This window comes from Hyla sarda, chromosome 2 (genome assembly GCF_029499605.1).
Source record: "Hyla sarda isolate aHylSar1 chromosome 2, aHylSar1.hap1, whole genome shotgun sequence".
NCBI classification, from domain to species: Eukaryota; Metazoa; Chordata; class Amphibia; order Anura; family Hylidae; genus Hyla; species Hyla sarda.
In genome coordinates, this window is record NC_079190.1 from 317,085,157 (window position 1) to 317,112,122 (window position 26,966).

The following is a 26,966-nucleotide window of genomic DNA, read 5'->3' on the forward strand; positions in this document are numbered from 1 at the left end:
GCATACGGTAACATACGGGAGCGCGAGCTTTTAGCTCCCCCCTGCCGTATGCGCTCCCGTATGGGACAAAACGTAGTGTGGACCCAGCCTTAGGCTGGACTCCCACTACGTTTTTCAACTACGGTTCCCGCATACGTTTTCTATCAAAAACCATATGGGAAAAAAAACGGATGGAACAGTATGGAAAAAAGTAAACCTTATGCGTTTTTAAACAGTATACTGTTTTTAAAAGTTGACCACGATTTTGTCTCCGGTTTAAAAACCGTACTGCAACCGCATACGTTGTTTTTAACATGGACGTCAATGGGAAACGCACATGTATACGGTTCCATACGGGAAAAACTTATACGTTTTCACTTTGTACATGCGCATTTGAATCCTAAAGTCCCCACCCAAGACCCCTCCCATTAAAAATTGACAACATTTTCAAAAACATATGGGTTTTTTTTCTATAAAAACGGACGGAACAGTATGCACTTTTAAAAAACAGTATACTGTTTAAAAACGCATACAGTTTACTTTTTCCCATACTGTTCCATCCGTTTTTTTCCCATACGGTTTTTGATAGAAAACGTATGCGGGAACTGTAGTTTAAAAAAGTAGTGTGAACCCAGCCGCAGGTAGGACCAAGGTCAAGTCACATGAGGTCAGAACAGTATAGAAATGCAGGGAACCAGAACGCTAGGCATAGGACAAACCACAATAACTGACCTAGGACCAAGCAGCAGATCAGTTTAAAATTCCTGCTGCCGGGAGCTTTGAGTGCCAGCGACACTGCTGATTTGCCTTTCAATCCACTTTCTGATAGGCTCGCCTGCCAGCATGCCACTCAATGACGAATGGACCTGTGATGTGCATTGAGACAGAAGGGTATTGTGTTAGAGGTGAGTCAGTCCAAGTACTCCAAGCTTTTTGGAACTTAAACAAACAATAAAGATGTGGGGCGGCACTGCTGAATGAATGTCCACCATCTATTACCTGCTGACTGTAGAGGTGCCGGATTCTAGGAGCAGTCACAATCCTAAAGCCAGTCTTTCGGTGCTCAGTGGCACTAGTACAAGATCCACATAAAAAGCAAGTGAGAGGAATATAGCTCACGGCACTCGATGCGCTGGCATAAAAGGTACTTCTTTATTTCAGACCAAGGGATTCACAGACATCGGGAGTGGAGACAAAAAGGACAGGTCAACAAACGTTTCACCACTCCTGCGGCTTCTACTGGACCAGTAGAAGCTGCAGGAGCGGTGAAACGGTCGTTGACCTGTCCCCTTTGTCTCCACTCTCATGTGTCTTAGGGGGCGTCTTAGGGGATCTGTGTGTACTTGTAGATCATAGACTACAGAACTGCAATGTCAGGCAGGTGTAGAAAGCAGCCAAGGCAGTGGACTGGCTGTTGTTGTAGCCAGCGGACAGCAGGTGATAGTGGATTGGTGGTAGTTGTATCCAGCGTGAAGTAGGCGATGGTGGGCTAGTTGTAGTTGTAGCCATTTGTTGGACTGATGGTAGTTTATTACTGTGTCCAGGTGCTTCCCTTATAAATCTTAGCAGTGTTACTGCCCAGCGAGCCCATAGAAAGCTATCATACAACACCACAAAGGAATTTCTGCAGAGGTGTCAGCAGAGATCACTGGGGTTTATACAGAAAGGAATTTCAAAAATAAAAGAACTTCCTGTGGATCATACAGCAGTTGATAAGTACTGTGAGGATTAAGATTTTTTAATAGAAGTAATTAAAAAAATTACATTTTTCATTTTCACGGACCACTGTTCCAAAAATCTGTCAGACACCAGTGGGGCGTAAATGCTCACTGCACCCCTTATTAAATTCTGTGAGGAGTGTAGTTTCCAAAATGGGGTCACGTGTGTGTGTGTGTGGGGGTCCATTGTTCTGGCACTATGGGGGCTTTGTGAACACACGTGGCCTTCAATTCCGGACAAATCTCTCCAAAAGCCCAATGGCACTCCTTCTCTTCTGAGCATTGTAGTTCGCCCGCAAAGCACTTTACATCCACATATTGGGTATATTTTTACTCAGAAGAAATTGGGTTACAAATTTTGGGGGTCTTTTTTCCTATTTTTCCTTGTAAAAATGAAAAATTTAGGGTAACACCAGCATTTTAGGTAAAAAATTTTTTTTCATTTTCCCATCATAATTTTACGAAATTTCGCCAAACACCTGTGGGGTGTTATGGCTCACTATACTCCTTGTTACCTTCCGTAAGGGGTGTCGTTTCCAAAATGGGGTCACACGTGGGTATTTATTTTTTTGTGTTTGTCAGAACCGCTGTAAAATCAGCCACCCCTGTGCAAATCACCAATTTAGGCCTCAAATGTACATAGTGCGTTCTCACTCCTGAGCCTTGTTGTGCTTCCGCAGAACATTTTACGCCCACATATGAGGTATTTCCGTACTCAGGAGAAATTGCTTTACAAATTTTGGGGGTCTTTTTTTTCCTTTTACCACTTGTGAAAATAAAAAGTATGGGCAGACACCAGCATGTTAGTGTAAAATTTTTTTTTTGTTTTTTTTTTTAATACTAACAGGCTGGTGTAGACCCCAACTTTTCCTTTTCATAAGGGGTAAAAGGATAAAAAGCCCCCAAAATTTGTAACGCAATTCCTCCCAAGTACCGAAATACCCCATATGTGGCCCTAAACTGTTTCCTTGAAATACGACAGGGCTCTGAAGTGAGAGAGCACCATGCGCATTTGAGGACTAAATTAGGGATTGCATAGGGGTGGACATAGGGGTATTCTATGCCAGTGATTCCAAAACAGGGTACCTCCAGCTGTTGCTAAACTCCCAGCATGTCTGGACAGTCAATGGATGTCCGGAAATGCTGGGAATTGTTATTTTTCAACAGTTGGAGGCTCCGTTTTGGAAACACTGCTGACAATACGTTTTTCATTTTTATTGGGGGGGACAGTGTCCAGCAAACACAATTCACACAATTTACAGAGTGTTTTCCAACTTACTCTGAGTGTTTTTAGCATTCTGTTGGGACCACGACCCTTTTAACAAAAACCATGCCCATTTTCTCGGTTCAAAAAAATGTGTTTGCAAAACGGTCGGTTTTGCGGCGTAAATTTTGGGCTCACATTTGGCACGGTCGCTTAGGTGCACAAACCGATAAAAATAGTCGGGAAGCCTTTAGTAAATGAGAGCCAATGACTTTTTCCAAGCATTCTCAATTCAGGATTAGTGTCCTGAAAAGTGAAGAAATAACTTTTGTAGAAATTAACATCTGAAAAAAAAAATCACCTTTTTTGGGATTATGGGTTGTGCATGTGTGGGCCTGGTAGTAGCAGATGCAAGGGTGTGGTAGAAGTAGCTGCAGCAGTACAGTAAAACACAAAGTACAGGACAAGGGAATGGGAAATATACGTATGTAGGCCCAGTAGCAGTAGACAGCATCCAGGGTTGTAGTTGTATCCAGCGGACAGCAGGTGATAGTGGAATGGTGGTAGTTGTAGCCAGAGTAAAGTAGGCGATGGTGGGCTAGTTGTAGTTGCAGCCAGTTGTTGGACTGATGGTAGTTTATTACTGTGTCCAGGTGCTGCACTAAAAATCTCAGCAGTGTTACTGCCCAGCAAGCCCATAGAAAGCTATCATACACACTACAACACAAAGCAATTTCAGCAAAGCCCTTTGGATTGGGCTGACCTGCATTACTTTGTCCAGTGATTCTGCTTCACTAGAGATCCCAGCAGTGTGACTGCACAACAAGCCTGAAGAAAGCTATCACGTTACTACACAAAGCAACTTGTGCAAAGCATTGTGCAGTGGGCCGGCCTGTATTTTACCTGTATTTTCTGGGTTTAACCAAAATAGACTGTTTCTAGCTGGGTTTAAATAAAAAAAACAAAAACAAAAAAAAAAGCATTTCTAGAGGTAACAGTTCACTGAGCCTGTTACTTTATGTTACTTGTGTTTTTTTGTTTAACCAAATATAGAGCATTGCAAGCTGGATCTAAAAAAAAACAAAAAACAAAAAAACATTTTTAGCAATAAGAGTAAAAGTTCATTAGGCCTTTTATGCCACATTACCTGTATTTCCTGGGTTTAACCAAATTTAGAGCCTTTCTACCTGGGTTTAACAGGCATTTCTAGCTGTAAGTAATTGACTTGGCACCTTAACCCCTTAAGGACCTAGTGCGTATTGCTACGTCCTGGCTCCCTGGTACTTAACCCCTTAACAATGCAGGATGTAAATGTACGTCCTGGTGAGCTGGTACTTAATGCACAAGGACGTACATTTACGTCCTATGCATAACCGTGAGCATCGGAGAGATGCTCGCGTCATGCGTGCCAGGTCTTGGCTGCTGATAGCAGCCAGGGACCCGCCCGTAATGGCAGACATCCGCGATCGCGCAGATGTCTGCCATTAACTTCTCAAATGCCTTGATCAATACAGATCACGGCATCTGCAGCATGGCGGTACTTTAAATGGATGATCAGATCGCCCGCCGCGCTGCCGCGGCGATCCGATCATCCGGCATGGTGGCCGGAGGTCCCCTCACCTTGCTCCGGCCGTCTCCCGGGGTCTTCTGCTCTGGTCTGCGATCGAGCAGACCAGAGCAGAAGATGACCTATAATGCAGATCAGTGCTATGTCCTATGCATAGCACTGAACAGTATTAGCAATCGAATGATTGCTATAAATAGTCCCCTATGGGGACTATTAAAGTGTAAAAATAAAAGTAAAAAAAATTTGAAAAACCCCTCCCCCAATAAATTGTCCCATTTTCCCTATTTCACCCCCTAAAAAAAAAATATTTTATATACATATTTGCTATCGCTGCGTGTGTAAATATCCCAACTATTAAAATAAAATGTTAATGATACCGTACGGTGAACGGCGTGAACGTAAAAAAAATATAGCTGCTTTTTTTTATAACATTTTTTTCCCAAAAAAATCTATAGAAAAAGTATTAAAAGTTTTATATAAGCAAATATGGTATCAATAAAAAGTACAGATCATGGCGCAAAAAATGAGCCCTCATACTAATTTGGTTAAACAGTTTGCGATTTTTTTTTTAAGCGCAACAGTAATAGAAAAGTATATTATCATGGGTGTCATTCTATTGTACTGACCCAAAGAATAAAGAACAAGTCATTTTTACCGTAAATTGTACGGCGTGAAAACGAAACCTTCCAAAATTTGCAAAATTGCAGTTTTCTTTCAAATTTCCCCACACAAATAGTATTTTTTTGGTTGCGCCATACATTTTATGGTAAAGTGAATGATGGCATTAGAACGGACAACTGGTCACGCAAAAAACAAGCCCTCATACTAGTCTGTGGATGAAAATATAAAAGAGTTATGATTTTTTGAAGGCGAGGAGGAAAAAACAAAATCGTAAAGATAAAATAAGAGTCCTTAAGGCCCAAATGGGCTGAGTCCTTAAGGGGTTAAGGACCCAGGGCGTACGTGTACGACCTTGGGAATTCTGGTCCCCGCCTGAAATCATTCAGCAGGTATCCCGTGCCAATGCCTAGGGGGGTCCTGAGACCCCGACCCCCCATGTTGGCGATCGCCTCAAATCAACGATCAATTCAGATTGGCGATTTGCGGCAATTCCTGGGTAATCCGGAAGAAAGGGTCAATGGTGAAGCCTGACTCGTTGTTGCCATAGTTTGCCTCTTGAAAACGCCGTGGAGACGGCAAAACATGTAGAGGCGGCAATCTAATGTTTTATGTCGGTGTCAGAGTAGGCATATAGGGCTGCTGCAGAGCCCTTGACAGTGGAGCAATGTTGCTCAGATCTTACAAGCACTAACCTACCCGACATCCTTTTAATACTCACTTTACTGAGTTTACATTCATTTTCATTTTAACTGGATATACAATAAAAGTTATATTTTAGGGGGGACTATTTAGAGGTGTTTTGCACCCCAGGCTACGGCCTTGGGGTTAGGTAATTAGTTGTGACTCGGCACCAATCACCCTTACCTAGCAGGAGTGAGGTTGCACCGCACGATCGGCATGATTAGTCAGCCGACCAGTGACCCTTCCTGCTGGGCGGCATTGGTGGTGGAGGGAAGGGGTGTTGGGAGGCTTACCTGGGGTCCGGTGAGGCAGCGGTCCCAGCGGTCTTTGACAGAGGGATCTAACAGCAGGAGGTAAGCACTGTTTGCCTCCTGCTGTTGCCTAGAAACAACTCGCAGCATGCACAGCCAAAGGGCATGCTGGGAGTTGTAGTTTTGCAACAGCTGGAGGCACAACTGCAACTCCCAGCATACCCTATGGCTGTCTGGGCATGCTGGGAGTTGTAGTTATGTAATTATGAAACAGTGTGCCTCCAGCTGTTGCATAACTACAACTCCCACCATGCATGGACAGCCAAAGGCATGCTGGGAGCTGTAGTAGTGTGCTTCCAGCTGTTGCAAAACTACAACTCTCAGCATGCCCTTTGGCTGTCAGTGCATGCTGAGAGTTGTAGTTTTGCAACAGCTGAAGGCACACTGGTTGTGAAACAGAGTTTGTTAATTAACTCAGTGTTTGCAACCAGTGTGCCTCCAGCTGTTGCAAAACTACAACTCCCAACATGCATTGACAGACCGTACATGCTGGGAGTTGTAATTTTGAACAGCTGGAGGTACACTGGTTGCGAAACACTGAGTTAAGTAACAAACTCTCAGTGTTTTGCAACCAGTGTGCCTACAGCTGTTGCATAACTACAACCCCCAGAATGCACCGACAGCCCAAGAGCATGCTGGAAGTTGTAGTAGTAGGTCTCCAGCTGTTGCATATCTATAAGTTCCAGCATGCCCTTTGGCTGTCACTGCATGCTAAGAGTTGTAGTTTTTGCAACAGCTGGAGACACACTGGTTGTGAAATGCTGAGTTAGATAACAAACTCAGTGTTTCGCAACCAGTGTGTCATCAGCTGTTGCAAACTACAACTTCCAGCATGCATTGACAGACCGTACATGCTGGGAGCTGTAGTTTTGCAACAGCTGGAGGCGCACTGGTTGCGAAACACTGAGTTAAAGGGGTACTCCGATGGAAAACTTTTTTTTTATTAAATGAACTGGTGCCAGAAAGTTAAACAGATTTGTAAATTACTTCTATTAAAAAATCTTAATCCTTTTAGTACTTTTTAGCAGCTGTATGCTACAGAGGAAATTCTTTACTTTTTGAATTTCTTTTTTGTGTTGTCCACAGTGCTCTCTGCTGACACCTCTGTCTGTGGCAGGAATTGTCCAGTGTAGCATAGGTTTGCTAAGAGGATTTTCTCCTGCTCTGGACAGTTCCTGATACGGGCATCAGGTGTCAGCAGAGAGCACTGTGGACAACACAAAAAAGAAATTAAAAAAATTAAGATTTTCCTCTGTTGCAAACAGCTGCTAAAAAATACAGAAAAAAAATAGTACCCCTTTAAATAAACTCCCAGTGTTTTGAAACCAGTGTCCCTCCAGCTGTTGCATAACTATAACCCCCAGCATGCATAGACAGCCAAAGGGCATGCTAGGACTTGTAGTTTTTCAACAGCTGGAGGTTTGCCCCCCCCCCCATGTGAATGTACAAGGTACATTCACATGGGCGGGGGTTTACAGTGAGTTTCTCGCTGCAAGTTTGAGATGCAGCAAATTTTCTGCTGCAGCTCAAACTCCCAGCGGAAAAGTTGCTGTGAACCCCCGCCTGTGTGAATGTATCTTAAAATCACTACACTACACCCACACATAATAAAAAATGTAAGAAACACTACATATACAGATACCCCCCCACCCCCCTCATTAAAAATGAAAACGTCTGGTACGGCAGTGTTTCCAAAACGGAGCCTCCAGCTGTTGCAATACAACTCCCAGTATTGACTGTGCAGGCATGTTGGGAGTTTTGCAACATCTGGAGGCACCCTGTTTGGGAATCACTGGTGTAAAATACCCCTATGTCCACCCCTATGCAAATCCCTAATTAAGGCCTCAGATGCGCATGGCGCTCTCTCACTTCGGAGCCCTGTCATATTTCAAGGCAACAGTTTTGGGTCACATATGGGGTATTTCCCTACTGGGGAGAAATTGCCTTAAAAATTTTGGAGGGTTTTTTCTCCTTCCACCCCTTTTGAAAAGGTAAAGTTGGGGTCTACTCCAGCATGTTATTGTAAAACTTTTTAAATTTTTTACACTAACATGCTGGTGTTGCCCTATTTTCACAAGAGGAAAAAGGAAAAAAAGACCCTCAAAATTTGTAACGCAATTTCTCCTGAGTACGGAAATACCCCATATGTTGACGTTAAATGCTCTGCGGACGCACAACAAAGCTGAGGTGATTTGCACAGGGGTGGCTGATCGTTACAGCAGTTCTAACATAAACAAAAATAAAAACAACACATGTGACCACATTTTGGAAACTACACCCCTCACGGAATGTAACAACGGGTATAGTGAGCCTTAACCCCTTCCCGACCTATGACATACCTGTACGTCATGGGTGGCAAGGTGTTCCCGACCCATGACATACAGGTACGTCATGAACATTTTTGCCGCTACTCGCGGCATCCCGCAGCGCCCGGTAAGATGGTGGCTATCACTGATAGCCAGCCATCTTACCATGCGACCACGGGGGGTTTCATCCCCCCCCCCACCCCCAGCGATCGCTGCTATCAGCTGGTCAAATCTGACTAGCTGATAGCAGCGTTTCGCTATGAGAATACTTAGCAGCGCGGTGTGTGAGTCCCGATCACGGGGATCAGGACACACACCGCTCTGCTAAGTGTCCCTGACCCGTCCCCCGGCGTCACTTACCCGTCCGAGCGGTGTCCCGAGCGGTCCCGGCGGTGAGCGGCGTCCTCCAGGCGGTCCCGGGAGCGCAGCAGTGCGGCATCTTCATTGGCAGCAGTGAGATCGCCGTAAAGCGATCTCACTGCTGCCTCTGGGAGTTTCAAAACTGCAACTCCCAGCATGCACAGACAGCCTTTTGCTTTCTGGGCATGCTGGGAGTTGTAGTTTTGCAACATCTGGAGGTCCTCAGTTTGGAGACCACTGTATAATGGTCTCCAATCTGTGCTCTTCCAGATGTTGCAAAACTACAAATCTCAGCATGCTCAGTCTGTCCAGGCATGCTGGGAGTTGTAGTTCTCTAACATCTGGAAGAGCACAGATTGGAGACCATTATACAGTGGTCTCCAAACCGTGGACCTCCAGATGTTGCAAAACTACAACTCCCAGCATGCCCAGACTGCCCAAGCATGCTGGAAGTTGTAGTTCGGCAACATATGATCCTTCAGATATTGCCGAACTACAACTTCCCGCATGCCTGGGCAGTCTGGGCATGCTGGGAGTTGTAGTTTTGCAACAACTGGAGGCACACTAGTTGGGAAACCTTGTCCGTTTCCTACCTCAGTGCCTCCAGCTGTTGCAATTGTTGCAAAACTATAACTCCCAGCATGCACTGACAGACCATGCATGCTGGGAGTTGTAGTTTTGCAACAGCTGGAGGCACACTGGTTTGGAAACACTAAGTTTGGTTGCAAAACACTTGAAAGTTTATTACTTAACTTAGTGTTTCCAAACCAGTGTGCCTCCAGCTGTTGCAAAACTACAACTCCCAGCATGCACGGACAGGCAAAGGGCATGCTCGGAGTTTGCAACAGCTGGATGTTTGCCCCCTCCCCCCAATGTGAATGTACAGGGTACACTCACATGGGCGGAGGTTTACAGTGAGTGCTGCAAGTTTGAGATGGCGCAAATTTTGCGCTGCAGCCCAAACTTCCAGCGGCAAACTTGCTGTGAACCTCTGCCCATGTGACTGTACCCTAAAAACACTACACTACACTAACACTAACCTAAAATAAAAAGTAAAAAACACTACATATACACATACCCCTACACAGCCCCCCCCCCCCCAAAAAAAATGAAAAACGTCTGGTACGCTACTGTTTCCAAAACGGAGCCTCCAGCTGTTGCAAAATAATAACTCCCAGTATTGCCGGACAGCCATTGACTGTCCAGGCATGCTGGGAGTTTTGCAACAGCTGGATGCACCCTGTTTGGGATTCATTGGCATAGAATACCCCTATGTCTACCCCTATGCAAATCCCTAATTCAGGCCTCAAATGCGCATGGCGCTCTCTCACTTTGGAGCCCTGTCGTATTTCAGGGCAACAGTTTTGGGACACATATGGGGTATCGCCGTACTCGGGAAAAATTGCCTTACAAATTTTGGGGGGCTTTTTCTTCTTTAACCCCTTATGAAAAGGTGAAGTTGGGGTCTACACCAGCATGTTAGTGTAAAAAAATAATTTTTTTACACTGACATGCTGGTGTTGCCCTATACTTTTCATTTTCACAAGAGGTAAAAGGGAAAAAAGACCCTCTAAATTTGTAATGCAATTTCTCCCGAGTACGGAGATACCCCATATGTGGGCGCAAAGTGCTCTGGGGGCGCACAACAAGGCCCAGAAGGGAGAGTGCACCATGTACATTTGAGGCGATTTGCACAGGGGTGGCTGATTGTTACAGCAGTTCTGACAAACGCAAAACAATAAATATCCATATGTGACCCCATTTTGGAAACTACACCCCTCACGGAATGTAATAAGGGGTGCAGTGAGAATTTACACCCCACTGGTGTATGACAGATTTTTGGAACAGTGGTCTGTGAAAATGAAAAATAAAATTTTTGATTTGCACAGCCCACTGTTCCAAAGATCTGTCAAACGCCAGTGGGGTGTAAATGCTCACTGCACCCCTTATTAAATTCCATGAGGGGTATAGTTTCCAAAATGGGGTCACATGTGGGGGGGTCCACTGTTCTGGCACCATAGGGGCTTCCTAAATGGGACATGCCCCCCAAAACCCTTTCAGAAAAACTCACTCTCCAAAATCCCATTGTCGCTCCTTCGGTTCTGAGCCCTCTACTGCGCCCGCCGAACACTTTACATACGCATATGAGGTATTTCCTTACTCGAGAGAAATTGGGTTACAAATTTTAGGGTGATTTCTCTCCTTTTACCCCTTGTAAAAATTCAAAAATTGGGTCTACAAGAAAATGCGAGTGTAAAAAATGAAGATTTAGAATTTTCTCCTTCACTTTGCTGCTATTCCTGTGAAACACCTAAAGGGTTAAAACACTTACTGAATGTCATTTTGAATACTTTGGGGGGTGCAGTTTTTATAATGGGGTCATTTATGGGGTATTTCTAATATGAAGACCCTTAAAATCCACTTCCAACCTGAACTGGGCCCTGAAAAATTACGATTTTGAAAATCTTGAGAAAAATTGGAAAATTGCTGCGGAACTTTGAAGCCCTCTGGTGTCTTCCAAAAGTAAAAACTTGTCAATTTTTTTATGCAAACACAAAGTAGACATATTGTATATGTGAATCAATATGTAATTTATTTGGAATATCCATTTTCCTTTCAAGCAGAGATTTTCAAAGTTAGAAAAATGCAAAATTTTCTAAATTTTCATGAAATTTTTAGATTTTTTACCAAGAAAGGATGCAAATATCAGTGAAATTTTACCAATAACATAAAGTAGAATATGTCACGAAAAAACAATCTCGGAATCAGAATGATAAGTAAAAGCATCCCAAAGTTATTAATGCTTAAAGTGACAGTGGTCAGATTTTCAAAAAATGCCCAGGTCATGAAGGTGAAAATGGGCTGGGTCATGAAGGGGTTAACACCCCACAAGTGTTTGAAGAATTTTCGTTAAATTTAGACGTGAAAATGAAATTTTTTTATTTTTTCACTAAAATGCTGGTGTTATCCCAAATTTTTCATTTTCACAAGGGGTAATAGGAAAAAAGCCACCCAAAATTTTTAACCCCATTTCTTTAGAGTATATAAATACCCCATGTGCAGATGTAAAGTGCTTTGCTGGCCCACTACAGGGCTCAGAAGAGAAAGAGCTCCATTGGGCTTTTGGAGAGAGAATTTGGCTGGAATTGAAGGCCATGTGCGTTTCCAAAGCCCCCATGTTGCCAGAACAGCGGAACCCCACCCATCATGTGACCCCATTTTGGAAACCACACCCCTCACAGAATGTAATAAGGGGTGCAGTGAGCATTTACACCCCACTGGTGTCTGACAGATTTTTGGAACAGTGGTCCATGAAAATGAAAAATTTTATTTTTCATTTGCACAGCCCACTGTTCCAATAGTCTATCAAACATCAGTGGGGTGTAAATGCTCACCACACCCATTGTTACATTCTGTTACATTCTGTGAAGGGGTGTAGTTTAAGAAATAGGGTCACATGTGGGGGGGCCCATTGTTTTGGCACCATGGGGGCTTTGTTAACGCACATGGCCCCCGACTTGAATTCCAGCCAAATTCTTTCTCCAAAAGCCCAATGTCGCTCCTTCTCTTCTGAGCCCTGTAGTGCGCCAGCAGAGCACTTTACATCCACATATGGGGTATTTCCATACTCACTCATAAGAACCAGGGTTACAAATTTTGGGGGGCATTTTCTCCTATTACCTCTTGTAAAAATGGTAAATTTAGGGGGGAAAAAACTGCATTTTAGTGAAAAATATATATTTTATTTTGATATTTTCATTTACACATCCGATTTAAAAAAAAAGTTGACAAACACCTATGGGGTACCACTTGTTATGTTCCTTGAGGGGAGTAGTTTCCAAAAAAGTATGCCATGTGTTCTTTTTTGCTGCTATGGCCCCATAGGAGCTTACTAAATGCGACATGTCCCCCAAAAACCATTTCAGCAAAAATTTTTCCAAAAGCCAAATGTGACTCCTTCTCTTCTGAGCATTGTAGTGCGCCCGCAGTGCACTTGATGTCCACACATGGGGTATTTCCATACTCAGAAGAGATGGGGTTACAAATTTTGGTGGCATTTTCTCCTATTGCCCCTTGTAAAACTTTAAATTTTGGGGGAAACCAGCATTTTAGTGAAAAAAAATTTCATTTACACATCCAAATTTAACGATAAGTCGTAAAACACCTGTGGGGTGTTAAGGCACACTGTACCTTCTATTATATTCCTTGAGGGGTGTAGTTTCCAAAATAGTAGGCCATGTGTTGTTTTTTTTTTTTTTTTGCTGTTCTGGCACCATAGGGCTTTCTAAATGTGACATGCCCCCCAAAACCATTTCAGCTAAATTTGCTTTACAAAAGCCAAATGTGACTCCTTCTCTTCTGAGCATTGTAGTGCACTTGCAGTGCACTTGACGTCCATACATGGGGTATTTACATATTCAGAAGAGATGAGGTTACACATTTAAGATGTAAAATTTGGGGAAAAAACTGCATTTTATAAAAAATAAATAAAAAATTATTTACACATCCAACGTTAACCTCTTAAGGACGCATGATGTACCGGCTAAATCGCGGCATCCTGAACAGCTTACATGACAGCCGGAGGGTCCCTACCTGCCTCCATGCTGTCCCATTGCGGAATGACAACTCAGTGGCTGAGTTCTTATGAGAAACCACTGATCACTGTAAAAGATCAGTGTGTGCAGTGTTATAGCTCCCTATGGGAGCTATAACATTGCAAAAAAAAAAGTGAAAAAAAAGGTGAATAAAGATCATTTAACCCTTTCCCTAATAAAAGTTTGAATCACCCCCCTTTTCCCATAAAAGACTGTGTAAATAAAATTAAACATATGTGGTATCACCGCGTGCGGAAATGCCGAATTATAAAAATTTTGTGAATTAAACCGCACGGTCAATGACGTACGTGCAAAAAAATTCCAAAGTCCAAAATAGTGCATTTTTGGATCAATAAGTCCTATCAATGCAAAAATGGTACCGCTAAAAACTTCAGATCACGGTGCAAAAATTATCCCTCATACCGCCCCCTATGCAGAAAAATAAAAAAGTTATAGGGATCAGAAGATGACAATTTTAAACGTATACATTTTCCTGCATGTAGTTATGATTTTTTCCAAAAGTATGACAAAATCAAACCTACATAAGTAGGGTATCATTTTAATCGTATGGACCTACAGAATAAAGAGAATGTGTAATTTTTATCTAAAAATTTACTGTGTAGAAACGGAAGCCCCCAAAAGCTACCAAATGGCGTTTTTTTTAATCAATTTTGTCTCACAATGATTTTTTTTCCATTTCGCTGTAGATTTTTGGGTAAAATGACTAATGTCATTACAAAGTAGAATTGGTGGCGCAAAAAATAAGCCATCATATGGATTTTTAGGTGCAAAATTCAAAGAGTTATGATTTTTTAAAGGTAAGGAGGAAAAAACTAAACTGCAAAAAACGGAAAAACCCCTGGTCCTTAAGGGGGTAACGAAAAGTCGTCAAACACTTGTACCCCTTGTTACATTCCTTGAGCGGTGTAGTTTCCAAAATAGTATGCCATGTGTTTTTTTTTTTTTTTTTAGCTGTTCTGGCACCATAGGGGCTTCCTAAATGTGACATGCCCCCCAAAAACCATTTTAGAAAAACTCACTCTCCAAAATCCCATTGTCGCTCCTTCCCTTTTGAGCCCTCTAGTGCACCCACAGAGCACTTTCAGTTCATATATGAGGTGTTTCCTTATTCAAGAGAAATTGAGTTAAAAATTTTAGGGAGATTTCTCTCCTTCTACCCATTGTAAAAGTTCAAAAACTGGGTCTACAAGAACATGCGAGTGTAAAAAATGAAGATTTAGAATTTTCTCCTTCACTTTGCTGCTATTCCTGTGAACACACTTTCTGAATGTAATTGTGAATACTTTGAGGGGTGCAGTTTTTATTATGGGGTCATTTATGGGGTATTTCTAATATGAAGGCCCTTCAAATCCACTTCAAAACTGAACTGGTCCCTGAAAAATTCCAATTTTGAAAATGTTGTGAATAATTGGAACTTTGAAGTCCTCTGATGTAAAAACAAAAAGTAAAAACATGTAAACTTTATAATGCAAACATAAAGTAGACATATTGTATATTTAAATCAATATATAATTTATTTGTGATGTCCATTTTCCTTATAAGCAGAGAGTTTAAAAGTAAAAAAATGCTAAATTTTCAAATTTTTCATAAAATTTTCACATTTTCAACCAAGAAACGATGCAAGTATCGACGAAAATTTACCAGTAACATGAAGTAGAATATGTCACGAAAAAACCGTCTCGGAATCAGAATGAAAAGTAAAAGTATCCCAGAGCTATTAAAGGGGTATTCCGGGCAAAAACATCTTATCCCCTATTCAAAGGATAGGGGATAAGATGTTTAATCGCAGGGGGGCCCGCTGCTGGGACCCCCCGCGATCTCCCTGCAGCACCCGCATTCTATGTGGGGCTGCGTCTCCAGTTTCAGAAACCTCCCGGGTTTCTGGGACTAGGGACGTGACGTCACGCCACACCCCTTCCATTCATGTCTATGGGAGGGGGCATGATGGCTGTGGAACAGAAGTACACAGCCATCATGCGCCCTCCCAAAGACATGAATGGAGAAAGCATGGCATGACGTCACAAACACGGAATCCCCAAGCTGGTGTTCTGAACATAAATGTTTATTTATGTGAGGGTGGGGGTTTCTTTCTGAAGTCCCATGCAAAAATACTTTGAGACACAGATGGGAGCATGTTCTGAAATGTAGAGGCATTTAAGGAAAACAGTGATTTCAAATAGATTTATACTGCCTGAGACCACATGTGGTATGGAATTCCTTATCTTAACCCCTTAAGGACCAGGCCTATTTTGGCCTTAAAGCGTACCCGTCAGATCAGTCAAAAAAACAAAACTGTTATATGTTGCTCAGTATCTCATCCTGATCTATCCATACATGTACTTTGTATGTGTCTGTGACCTACATTTCTCTCAGAATTAGCTTTATTTCTGAAATACCTTAATTTTTTCTACCAGAAGCAGGGGGGCGGGTACTCACGGTGATAACCACTCCCGCTCCCTCTCCTCAGTCCAGTGCTTCCCAACCAGGGTGCCTCCAGCTGTTGCAAAACTACAGCTCCCAGCAGGCCCACACATCATTTGGCTGTGCAGGCATGCTGGGAGTTTTAGTTTTGAAACAGCTGGAGGATATGATTGTAGTCCCCCTTTATTACACACACACACACACACACACACACACACACACAAGGTTCATATATTCTTACACATACACATTAGATAGACACACTGATATACACAAATACACATATATATATCCACACACACACATACATACATACATACATACATGCTTGGACACTTACTTTTTCATCTGCAATGCATGTTTCTGCCTCTCTCCCTGATGTCTGCTGTGTGAAAGATGGCAGCAGGCTTCCTGCCCCTCCCCTTCTCTTCACATGAGTCTCTGCAGTGTGTACAGCCCCTCTCCCCTCCAAAACGTCCCGGAGTCCAGGACGAAGTAGTGTTCACAGAAGCACTGAATGCATTCCATGAGGCAGAGGGGACAGTTCTTTGACTGGCTTTTTCAGTATGAAATACTGAAAATTTTCAAATGAAAGCAATTGCAAAACCTATTGTTTTTGAATGCTTTACAACATATCAAAAGTTTTTATATCTGACAGTGCCTATTTAAGGACCAGAGCGTTTTTTGCACATCTGACCACTGTCACTTTAAAGGGGTACTCCAACGCTAAGACATCTTATCCCCTATCCACGCAGCACCCCGTTACAATAAGCCCCCAGAGCATGTTCGCTCCAGGTCTGATTACTGGCGATCACGGGGACGGAGCATTGTGACGCCACGGCCCCGCCCCCGTGTGACGTCATGCTCCGCCCCCTCAATGGAAGCATATGGGAGGGGGCATGATTCCGAGATTGTTTTTTCGTGACATATTCTACTTTACGATGGAGGTAAAATTTTGTCGATACTTGCATCATTTCTTGGTGAAAAATTCTAAAATTTGATGCAAAAATTTAAATTTTTCTAACTTTGAAGCTCTCTGGTTGTAAGGAAAATAGACATTCCAAATAAATTAAATTTTGATTCACAAATACAATGGCCCTCATTTACTAAAGTCCAACCGACTCTTTTTCTCGGTTATTGCGCCAAAATTTTTGTCGCAACGTCTGTGCGACTATTTATGCGACCAAATTTTTGTCGCACAACCAACGCTTTAGAAAACGCTCTGTGCTTTTTTTCCACTCTGAAATGGGCGTTTTATGCAAAAACCCATAAATACTCAAGAGTACTTCCAAAATCACTCTAGAAAAAGTGTGAGTTTGCCTCACACAATAACCTACAGCAAAGAGGCCGAGTGAAATTCCAAAAATGGAGTGATTTCTAATAATGGACTGTTTGCCATTATGTTTTTTGTGAAAGTAACTTGTTTTATAACCTGAAAACATTTTGTACAGTTAAATACTTTTATGAATAAAATATTGAATGCTTTTGTGATAGTTAATGTTTATATATTTTTTTCTTTTTAGCACATTTGCAATATTAGGTTTAAATCAATTTAACACCCAAGCTCTAGGATAATTGTTGTAATGTTTGAAAAATTATAACACATGAATACTTTTGATTAATGGAAACATTTTTAAACAAACACGTCTAAACCATTTTGACTCGCACAACTAATTTCTTTAGCTCGGAGTTTGTGCGACACAAAAAAATCGTGCGACAGAAAAATAACTGACATGTGCGACAGAATAGTAAATAAGCCTGAAAAAAAGACGAGTGATATTGAAATCACTCCAAAATAAACACTCCACTCTAAGTAAATCAGGGCCAATATGTCTACTTTATGTTTGCATCATTAAGTTAACATGTTTTTACTTTTGGAAGACATCAGAGGGCTTCAAAATTCAGCAGCAATTTTCCAATTTTTCAAAAAATTTTCTAAATTGGAATTTTTTATAGACCAGTTCAAGTTTGAAGTGGATTTGAAGGGCTTTCTTATTAGAAGTACCCCATAAATGACCCAATTATAAAAACTACAACCCCCAAAGTATTCAAAATGGCATTCAGTAAGTTTGTTAACCCTTTAGGGTGTTTCACAGGAATAGCAGCAAAGTGAAGGAGAAAATTCAAAATCTTCATTTTTTACACTCGCATGTTCTTGTAGACCCAGTTTTTGAATTTTTACAAGGGGTAAAAGGAGAAAAATCCTCTAAAAATGTGTAACCCAATTTCTCTCAAGTAAGGAAATACCTCATATGTGTATGTCAAGTGTTCGACGGGCGCAGTAGAGGGCTCAGAAGGGATGGAGCGACAATAGGATTTTGGAGAGTGAATTTTGCTGAAATGGTTTTTGGGGAGCATGTGACATTTAGGAAGCCCCTATGGTGCCAGAACAGCAGAAAACCCCCCACATGGTTTTCCATTTTGGAAACTACACCCCTCAAGGCACATAACAAGGGGTCCAGTGAGCCTTAACACCCTACAGGTGTTTGACGACTCTTCGTTAAAGTCGGATGTGTAAATGAAAAAAAAATGTTTTCACTTAAGTGCAGTTTTTTCATAAATTTACCATTTTTACAAAGGGTAATGGCAGGAAATGCCCCCCAAAATTTTTAACCCCATCTCTTCTGAGTATGGAAATACCCCATGTGTGGATGTAAAATGCACTGCGAGCGAACTACAAAGCTCAGAAGAGAAGGAGTCACATTTGGCTTTTGGAAAGCAAATTTTGCTGAAATGGTTTTTGGGGGGCATGTCGCATTTAGGAAGCCCCTATGGTGCCAGAACAGCAAAAAACAAAAACAAAAAAACAACACATGGCATAATATTTTGGAAACTACACCCATCAAGCAATGTAACAAGGGGTACAGGGAGCTTTAACACCTCACAGGTGTTTGATGACTTTTTGTTAAAGTTGGATGTGTAAATGAAGAGAAAATTTTTTTTTTTACAAAAATGCTGTTTTTCCCCAAATTTGACATTTTTACAAGTTGATATAGGAGAAAATGACCACCAAAATTTGTAACCCCATGTGTGGATGTCAAGTGCTCTGCTGGGGCACTACAATGTTCAGAAGAGAAGGAGCGCCATTGAGCTTTTGGAAAGAGAATTTGTTTGGAATGGAAGTCAGGGTCATGTGCATTTACAAAGCCCCCCCCCCCCCCCGTGGTGCAAGAACTGCGGACCCCCCCATATGTGACCCGATTATGGAAACTACAACCCTCACACAATTTAATATGGGTCGCAGTGAGTATTTACAACCCACTGGCGTTTGACAGATCTTTGGAACAGTGGGTTGTGCAAATGAAAAATTACATTTTTCATTTTCACGGACCACTGTTCCAAAAACTGTGCTCACTGTACCCCTTATTGAATTACGTGATGGGTGTAGTTTCCAAAATGGGGTCACATGTGGGGGGGGGGTCCATTGTTCTGGCACTATGGGTGCTTTCTACACACGTGGCTTTCAATTCCCAGCATGCCCAGACAGCAAACTTTCTCTCCAAAATCCCAATGGTGCTCCTTCTCCTCTAAGCATTGTAGTGCGCCAGCAGAGCACTTTATATCCACTGTAAACCTGTCAGTGTGAATGTACCCTGGAGATTCACATGGGGGGGCAAACCTCCAGCTGTTTCAAAACTACAACTCCCAGCATGTACTGACAGACCGTCCATGCTGGAGGCACACTGGTTGGAAAACCTTCAATAAGGTTCTGTTACCTAACTCAGTATTTTCCAACCAGTGTGCCTCCAGCTGTTTCAAAACTACAACTCCCAGCATGTACTGATCGCGAAGGGCATACTGGGAGATGTAGTTATGCAACAGCTGGAGGTACGCAACTACATCTCCCAGCATGTCAAGACAGCTGTTTGGGCATGCTGGGATTTTCAGTTTTGCAACATCTGGAGGGCTTCAGTTTAGAGACCACTGCACAGTGATCTCCAAACTGTGCCCCTCTAGATGTTGCAAAACTACAAATCCCAGCATGCCCAGACAGCAAACTGCTGTGTGGGCATGCTAGGAGTTGTAGTTTTGCAAGCTCTAGAGGGTTACAGTTTAGAGACCATTGCACAGTGATCTCCAAACTGTAGCCCTCCAGCTGTTGCAAAAGTACAAATCCCAGCATGCCCACACAGCAAACAGCTTCCTGGGCATGCTGGGAGTTGTAGTTTTGCAACATCTGGAGGGCTACAGTTTAGAGACCACTGTATACTTGTTGCTAGGCAACTCACCGCCTTCCGTAGGATCCAGGGAGCCACATCGCCGTCCTCTTCTGCCGCCAATCGCCGCCCGCTGCCGCCGCCGATGTGGACTTTGGCACTGGTCCTCGTCGGTTTCCCCATTCTGCCTGGCCTATTGTGGGTGGGCAGAATGGGGAAACCTAAAGTTAACCCCCTGCCCCCGATCTGCTATTGGTCGTCACTTCTGGACAACCAATAGCAGGGATGGCACCTATCCTATCCCTTCAGGGGGATCGTGGGTGTCTTAGACAACCCTGATCCCCCTTATTTTCCTGGTCACCGGAGACCCGTTTGACCCGGAATCGCCGCAAATCGACATGGACATGGCATTGAGAGCGGCAGAGCTGCGGCCCGAATTGGGGAAGGGTCCAGTTGCTAATTCTTCAGATGCGTTCATCAACCGGGTGCTGCAGACACTCCCAGATAATAACGCTGGAACAGGGTGAGGTGAGTAACAAACTTTTTTTTTTTTTTAAATAGTGAAATAGCTCAAGCAATATACATATTTTGGATAAGCCCCCTGCAAATTACATAATATATATACAGGATATTAGTGAAGTGAAAATGTCATCTGATACTTAAAGGGGTACTCCAGAGGAAAACTTTTTTTTTTAAATCAACTGATGCCAGAAAGTTGAAGAGATTTGTAAGATACTTCTATTAAAAAATCTTAATCCTTCCAGTAGCAGCTGTATACTACAGAGGAAATTCTTTTCTTTTTAGATTTATTTTCTGTCAGGACCACAGCGCTCTCTGCTGACACCTCTATCAATTTTAGGGACTGTCCAGAGCAGGAAAATCCCCACAGCAAACATATGCTGCTTTGGACACTTTCTAAAATGGACAGAGGTGTCAGCAGAGAGCACTGTGGTCGTGACAGAAAAGAAATCCAAAAAGAATATAATTTCCTCTGTAGTTTACAGCCGCTAATAAATACTGGAAGGATTAAGAATTTCTAATAGAAGTAATTTACAAATCTGTTTAACTTTCTGGCACCAGATGATTAAAAAAATGTAAAAGTTTTCCACCAGAGTACCCCTTTAAGTAGCACACATGGCAAAATTAAAGTAATTAAAAGGGAAAAGACATATGCTCAGTAACTGTGCACCCTATCCCCTCTATGCCAAATCTTTTAGAAGTCAGGCAGAAAATTATTGCTACAACTCATTTTCCTTTGGATTACTGCATGGGTAATTAGTGTATCAGGAAGAGATATCATTGTTAAAACAACAACAGTGAGGTCATTAACCAGGAATCTAGTCAAGACATTCTAGTACATTTCTGCGGCCTGAGACTGAACAAACATGTGGCTTGCATATACCATGGTTTTTATTTACATAAATTCTGTAAAGATGATTGATACTTTGAAAGAGTGTGCAGATGCCATGTCAGTTACATAAAAGTAAACATATAGCAATATATAAGACAATCTCATTTTATATAGTGTGAGAAGGTGAAAGGGGACATCATGGATGGTCGGTATGTGTCACCGAGGTTCCTGGCCTAGGTGGAGTAAGAGCTGGTAATTTTCTAGTGTCTGCGCTGCAGATTGCAGACTGACACTGCAGTCGGTATAGCTGCAAAGCTAACCCGGGATGGCTCTTACTGGGAATAGCCAAGTTCTTTTGTTGGCCTTAAAGGCAGCTTGCTCCACCACCAGCTGGGGGGATTGCATATTTGTAGCTTACTCTGTGTGAATGGTGAGCTGGAGCCCTCCATGCTCTGGCTCTAGTCTGAAAGCTGGTGAGCAACCTGCCTGGAGGCCTGGAAAAGACTTTATTATTGCCGCACGGTATGGACTCTGGTGTGAACCAACACCTAAGGAATGCAGGTGTACATTGTTTTCTTTTTCTGCACTAAGACTGTTTTGTTATTGCCACGTGTGAATAAAACACTGAACTTTGATTTACAAATCCTAACTCTATAACTGCAACCGCACCTGTCTACAAGAGCGAGTCATCACATTTGGTGGTGGATTCAGGCAGCATGGTTACTTTGGTGAAATCTGACCTGGTGCCGCCTACCGAGTATACGGACCGAAAAGCTGGTGTTCTTTGTATTCATGGGAACTTAAAAGACTATCCCACCGCCCTGTTGACTTTGTCCACAGTGACCGGCAGGTGGACTCATGAGGTGGCCGTTAGAACAAAGTTACCCAACGAACTTACAATCAAGAGAGACTTTCCTGGTTTCGTGTCATTATGGCCTAAGACAAGAGGCGAGGCGGGGGTATACCCAATAGACTGGCCCTACTCAGGGGTGACACCGGAACCCTGGGAACCTGAGTCTGAAGGGACAGCAGTAGGGTTGACCACCACTACGGTGGAAGAGGAGGAGTCAACTCCACTGAGTGTAATGGTGGGAGATGTGGAGGCATTGCCCTCAGGTCCAGAGTTGGCAGACCTCAATGTCTCCGGAGGAAATTTCAGTACAGCACAACACCAGGACCCGACCATATCTCTGGCCTGGGAAAATGTCGTAATAGTAGAAGGTGAACCATGACAACCAGGGGCCGAGCCTATGTACCCCCGTTTTGTGGTCCACCAGGGGATGCTGTATTGGGTAAATCAGGTACGGGATGAGAGTGTGGAACAATTGGTGGTGCCTAAAGCGTATTGTAGGCTCATATTAGAGTTAGTCCACCAACATATTCTAGGGGGACACCTGGGCCAGCAGAAAACGCAGGACCGAATTTTGCAGCGCTTTTACTTGCCCAGCATTTATAAGGAGGTCAAAAGGTATTGTCAATCCTGGTAGTCCTGGACTATGCCACTTGGTATCCGGAGGCGGCGCCCCTGCGACACACCTCAGCCAAACTCATAGCTAAGGAACTAATGGAGATGTTTTCCTGAGTGGGCTTACCTAAAGAGGTTCTGACCAACCAGAGCATCCCTTTTATGTCAAAGCTAATGAGAGAGCTCAGTAAGTTACTGCAGTTAAACATCTATGGACCTCCGTTTACTTCCCGGAAACGGACAGCCTGGTAGAAAGTTATAATCAAACCTTAAAAAATATGTTAAAGCGGGTGTCTAAGGATGGAAAGAATTGGGATATCTTGCTGCCCTTTGAACTGCTGTACGGCAGAGATCCGCGTGGACTGTTAGACATAGCAAAAGCGGCATGGGAACAACAGCCCACGCCACATAAAAGTGTGGTTGAGTATGTCACTCAGATGCAAGGGCGGATACAGTGGAAACAGTGTTGCCACTGGTAAGGGAACATATGGAGGCAGCTCGGCGAGCCCAGGCTAGGGTCTATAATTGCCAGGCTCAGGTTTGGAATTTTTAACCCGGGAGATCGGGTTTTTGTTCTGGTACCACGGTGGACAGTAAGTTTCTGGCTAGGTGGCAAGGTCCCTACGAAGTGATCGAAAAAGTAGGGGAGGTGACGTACAGGGTACTCCAGCCTGGTCGGAGGAAGCCAGACCAAGTGTACCATGTAAACTTATTGAAACCCTGGAGGGATAGGGAGACCAGTGTGGATGACAGCCCCCGGCCATGTTTGTTAGGGATGGAGTTTCCCATCCCTCAGTCTGGTGCGAGGGAAGCGATTGCCACAGTAAAGATTGCTGACAGCCTTTCCTCTACACAGACTCAGGAGGTCAGGGAGTTTGTAAGCAGGAACACAGATGTGTTCTTGGACCTCCCTGGACAGACTTCTGTCATCCGCCATTACATTGTCACTGAGCCCCAGGTAAAAATACAGTTGAAACCATACTGGGTACCTGAGTCGTGGCGCAAGCCATCTCGGAAGAAGTACAACAGATGTTAAAGCTGGATGTCATTGAAGAATTGAAGAGTGAGTGGGCCAGGCCGATAGTCTTAAAACCCAAGCCTGACGGTACGTCACGGTTCTGTAACGATTTCCGCAAACTACATGAGGTTTCTAAGTTTGATGCCTAATCCATGCTCTGAGTTCATGAGCTTATTGAAAAGCTAGGCCAAGCTCAGTATTTTTCTGCTTTGGACATCACAAAAGGGTACTGGCAGGTACTCTTGATGGAGGTGGCCAAAGAGAAAACAGCCTCCATCACACCAGAAGGCTTGTTTAAGTACAAGGCATTACCCTTTGGTCTACATGGTGCTCCCACTACATTTCAAAGGCTAAAGGACGTTGTACTCCGGCCACATCGTCGATATGCTTCAGCCTATTTGAACTATATCATCATTCACAGTACAGACTGGGAAAGTCACCTACAAAAAGTGCAGGCCATTGTAGACTCCCTTAGGAAAACTGGTTTAACTGCTAACCCAAAAAAATGTGCAATGGGGTTAGAAGAGACCAAGTACCTGGGGTATGTCAATGGGCGTGGAGTTGTCAAACCCCATGTAAACAAACTAGAGGCCATTCGGAATTGGCCATGACCTGTCACTACCCGACAAGTGAAGTCATTCCTGGGGATGGTGGGTTACTATATGAGGTTTGTCCCCCACTTTGCTACAGTAGCTGTACCCTTAACAGACCTTTTGAAGGGACACAAGTTGGTAATGGTGTGTTGGATTGAGCAGGCAGAGCAGTCTTTCTCCGCTTTGAAGTCAGCACTGTGTGGGTCTCCGGTTTTGGTGGTACCCGACTTTAAAAGGGAGTTCATAGTGCAGACGGATGCTTCCGTGGTAGGTCTTGGTTCTGTACTCACCCAGGAAGTAAATGGGGAGCATCCCATTGTCTTTCTCAGCCACAAACTTACCCTGGCCAATACCAGGTATAGTATAGTGGAGAGAGAGAGTGTCTGGCTATTAAGTGGGCACTCGAGTCTCTCTGCTATTATTTGTTGGGGAGGAAGTTTAACCCCTTAAGGACCAAGGGCGTACAGGTACGCCTTTGCTCCCTGGTACTTAAGGACCAAGGGTGTACCTGAATCTGTATCCATCAGCAGGCACCCCGCGCAAATGCCCAGGGGGGGTCATCCCCCCCCCATGTCGGCGATCGGCGCAAATCGCAAGTGAATTCACACTTGCGATTTGCGCGATTCCGGGTCATTACGGGTCTATGGTGACCCGAAATATAAGGGGGATCCCGGGTGTCTAAGACACCCACAATCCCCCTGAAGAGATAGGAGAGAGGTGGCACGGGTGCCACCCCTCCTATCCCTGCTATTGATGGTCTAGACGTGACCACCAATAGCAGATCGGGGGCGGGGGGGTTAACTTCCGTTTTCCCCGTCCTGCCCACCCACAATAGGCGGGGCAGGATGGGGAAACGACAGAGGACCGGCGCCGGAGTCCACTTACCCATCTGCGGAGGCTGCGGGCGACGATCGGCGTCGGAGATCGGCGGGCGGCGATGTCGTGCAGCAAGCTCCCTGGATCCGACGGAAGCCGGTAAGTTGCCTAGCAACATCTGGAGGGCTGCAGTCCGAGACCACTATATAGTGGTCTCTATACTGTAACACTCCAGATGTTGCAAAACTACAACTCCCAGCATGCCCAGGCAGCTGTTTGGGCATGCTGGGAGTTGTAGTTATGCAACAGGTGGAGGGCTGCAGTTTGAGACCACTATATGGTAGTCTCTGAACTATAGCCCTCCAGATCTTGCAAAACTACAACTCCTAGCATGCCCACTCAACTGTTTGCTGTCTGAGCATGCTGAGATTTGTAGTTTTGCAGCATCTGGGGGGCCACAGTTTGCAGTGGTCTCTATACTGTAGCTCTCCAGATGTTGCAAAACTGCAAATCCCAGCATGCTGGGAGTTGTAGTTGCGATCCCTCCAGCTGTTGCATAACTACATCTCCCAGCATCCCCTTCGGTGATCAGTACATGCCTGGAGTTGTAGTTTTGCAACAGCTGGAGGCACACTGGTTGGAAAATATTGAGTTAGATAACAGAACCTAACTGAAGGTTTTCCAACCAGTGTGCCTCCAGCTGTTGCAAAACTACAACTCCCAGCATGCACGGTCTGTCAGTACATGCTGGGAGTTGTAGTTTTGAAACAGCTGGAGGTTTGCCCCCCCATGTGAATGTACAGGGTACATTCACACGGGGCAGGCTTACAGTAAGTTTTCTGCTTCAAGTATGAGCTGCGGCAAATTTTTCGCCGCAGCGCAAACTCCTAGCAGGGAATTCACTGTAAACCTTCGCCAGTGTGAATGTACCCAAAAAACACTACACTACACTACACTAACACATAATAAAGGGTAAAACACTACATATACACCGTCCTCCCCTCCCCCCAATAAAAATTATAAACGTTTTTTACAGCAGTGTTTCCAAAACGGAGCCTCCAGCTGATGCAAAACAACAACTCCCAGCATTTCTGGACAGCCACTGACTGTCCAGGCATGCTGGGAGTTTAGCAACAGCTGGAGGCACCCTGTTTGGGAATCACTGGCGTAGAATACCCCTATGTCCACCCCTATGCAATCCCCAATTTAGTCCTCAAATACGCATGGCACTCTGTCACTTCAGAGCCCTGTCGTATTTCAAGGAAACAGTTTAGGGCCACAAATGGGGTATCTCCGTACTCGAGAGAAATTACACTACAAATTTTGGGGGGCTTTTTCTCCTTTTACCCTTTACGAAAAGGAAAAGTTGGGGTCTACACCAGCCTGTTAGTGTAAAAAAAAAAAAAACTTTTTACACTAACATGCTGGTGTTGCCCTTTACTTTTTATTTTCACAAGAGGTAAAAGGAAAAAAAGACCCCCAAAATTTGTAACGCAATTTCTCCTGAGTACGGAAATACCCCAGATGTGGGCATAAAATGATCTGCGGGCGCACAACAGGGCTCAGGAGTGAGAGCGCACTATGTACATTTGAAGCCTAAATTGGTGATTTCCACAGGGGTGGCTAATTTTACAGCGATTCTGACATAAACGCAAAAAAATAAATACCGACATGTGACCCCATTTTGGAAACTACACCCCTCATGGAATGTAACAAGGGGTATAGTGAGCATTAACACCACACAGGTGTATGAAAATTTTTTGTTAAAGTTGGATGGGAAAA

The 26,966-nt window shown here is 43.7% G+C and overlaps 1 long non-coding RNA gene across 5 annotated transcripts in view; it reads right to left on the bottom strand.

Moving 5' to 3' along the window:
* Window positions 1-26,966, bottom strand: part of LOC130356352 (uncharacterized) — a 291,928-nt gene that overhangs the window by 80,283 nt on the left and 184,679 nt on the right. For 3 of the 5 annotated variants that reach the window (XR_008888859.1, XR_008888858.1, XR_008888860.1), the window contains one exon: window positions 712-845. The exons of 1 other annotated variant lie outside the window; for it this stretch is intronic. This is a non-coding gene — a long non-coding RNA (uncharacterized LOC130356352). Of the gene's footprint in view, window positions 1-711; window positions 846-978; window positions 1,052-26,966 lie in introns of all 5 variants that reach the window. One more of the 5 variants, XR_008888861.1, reaches the window with a different exon arrangement.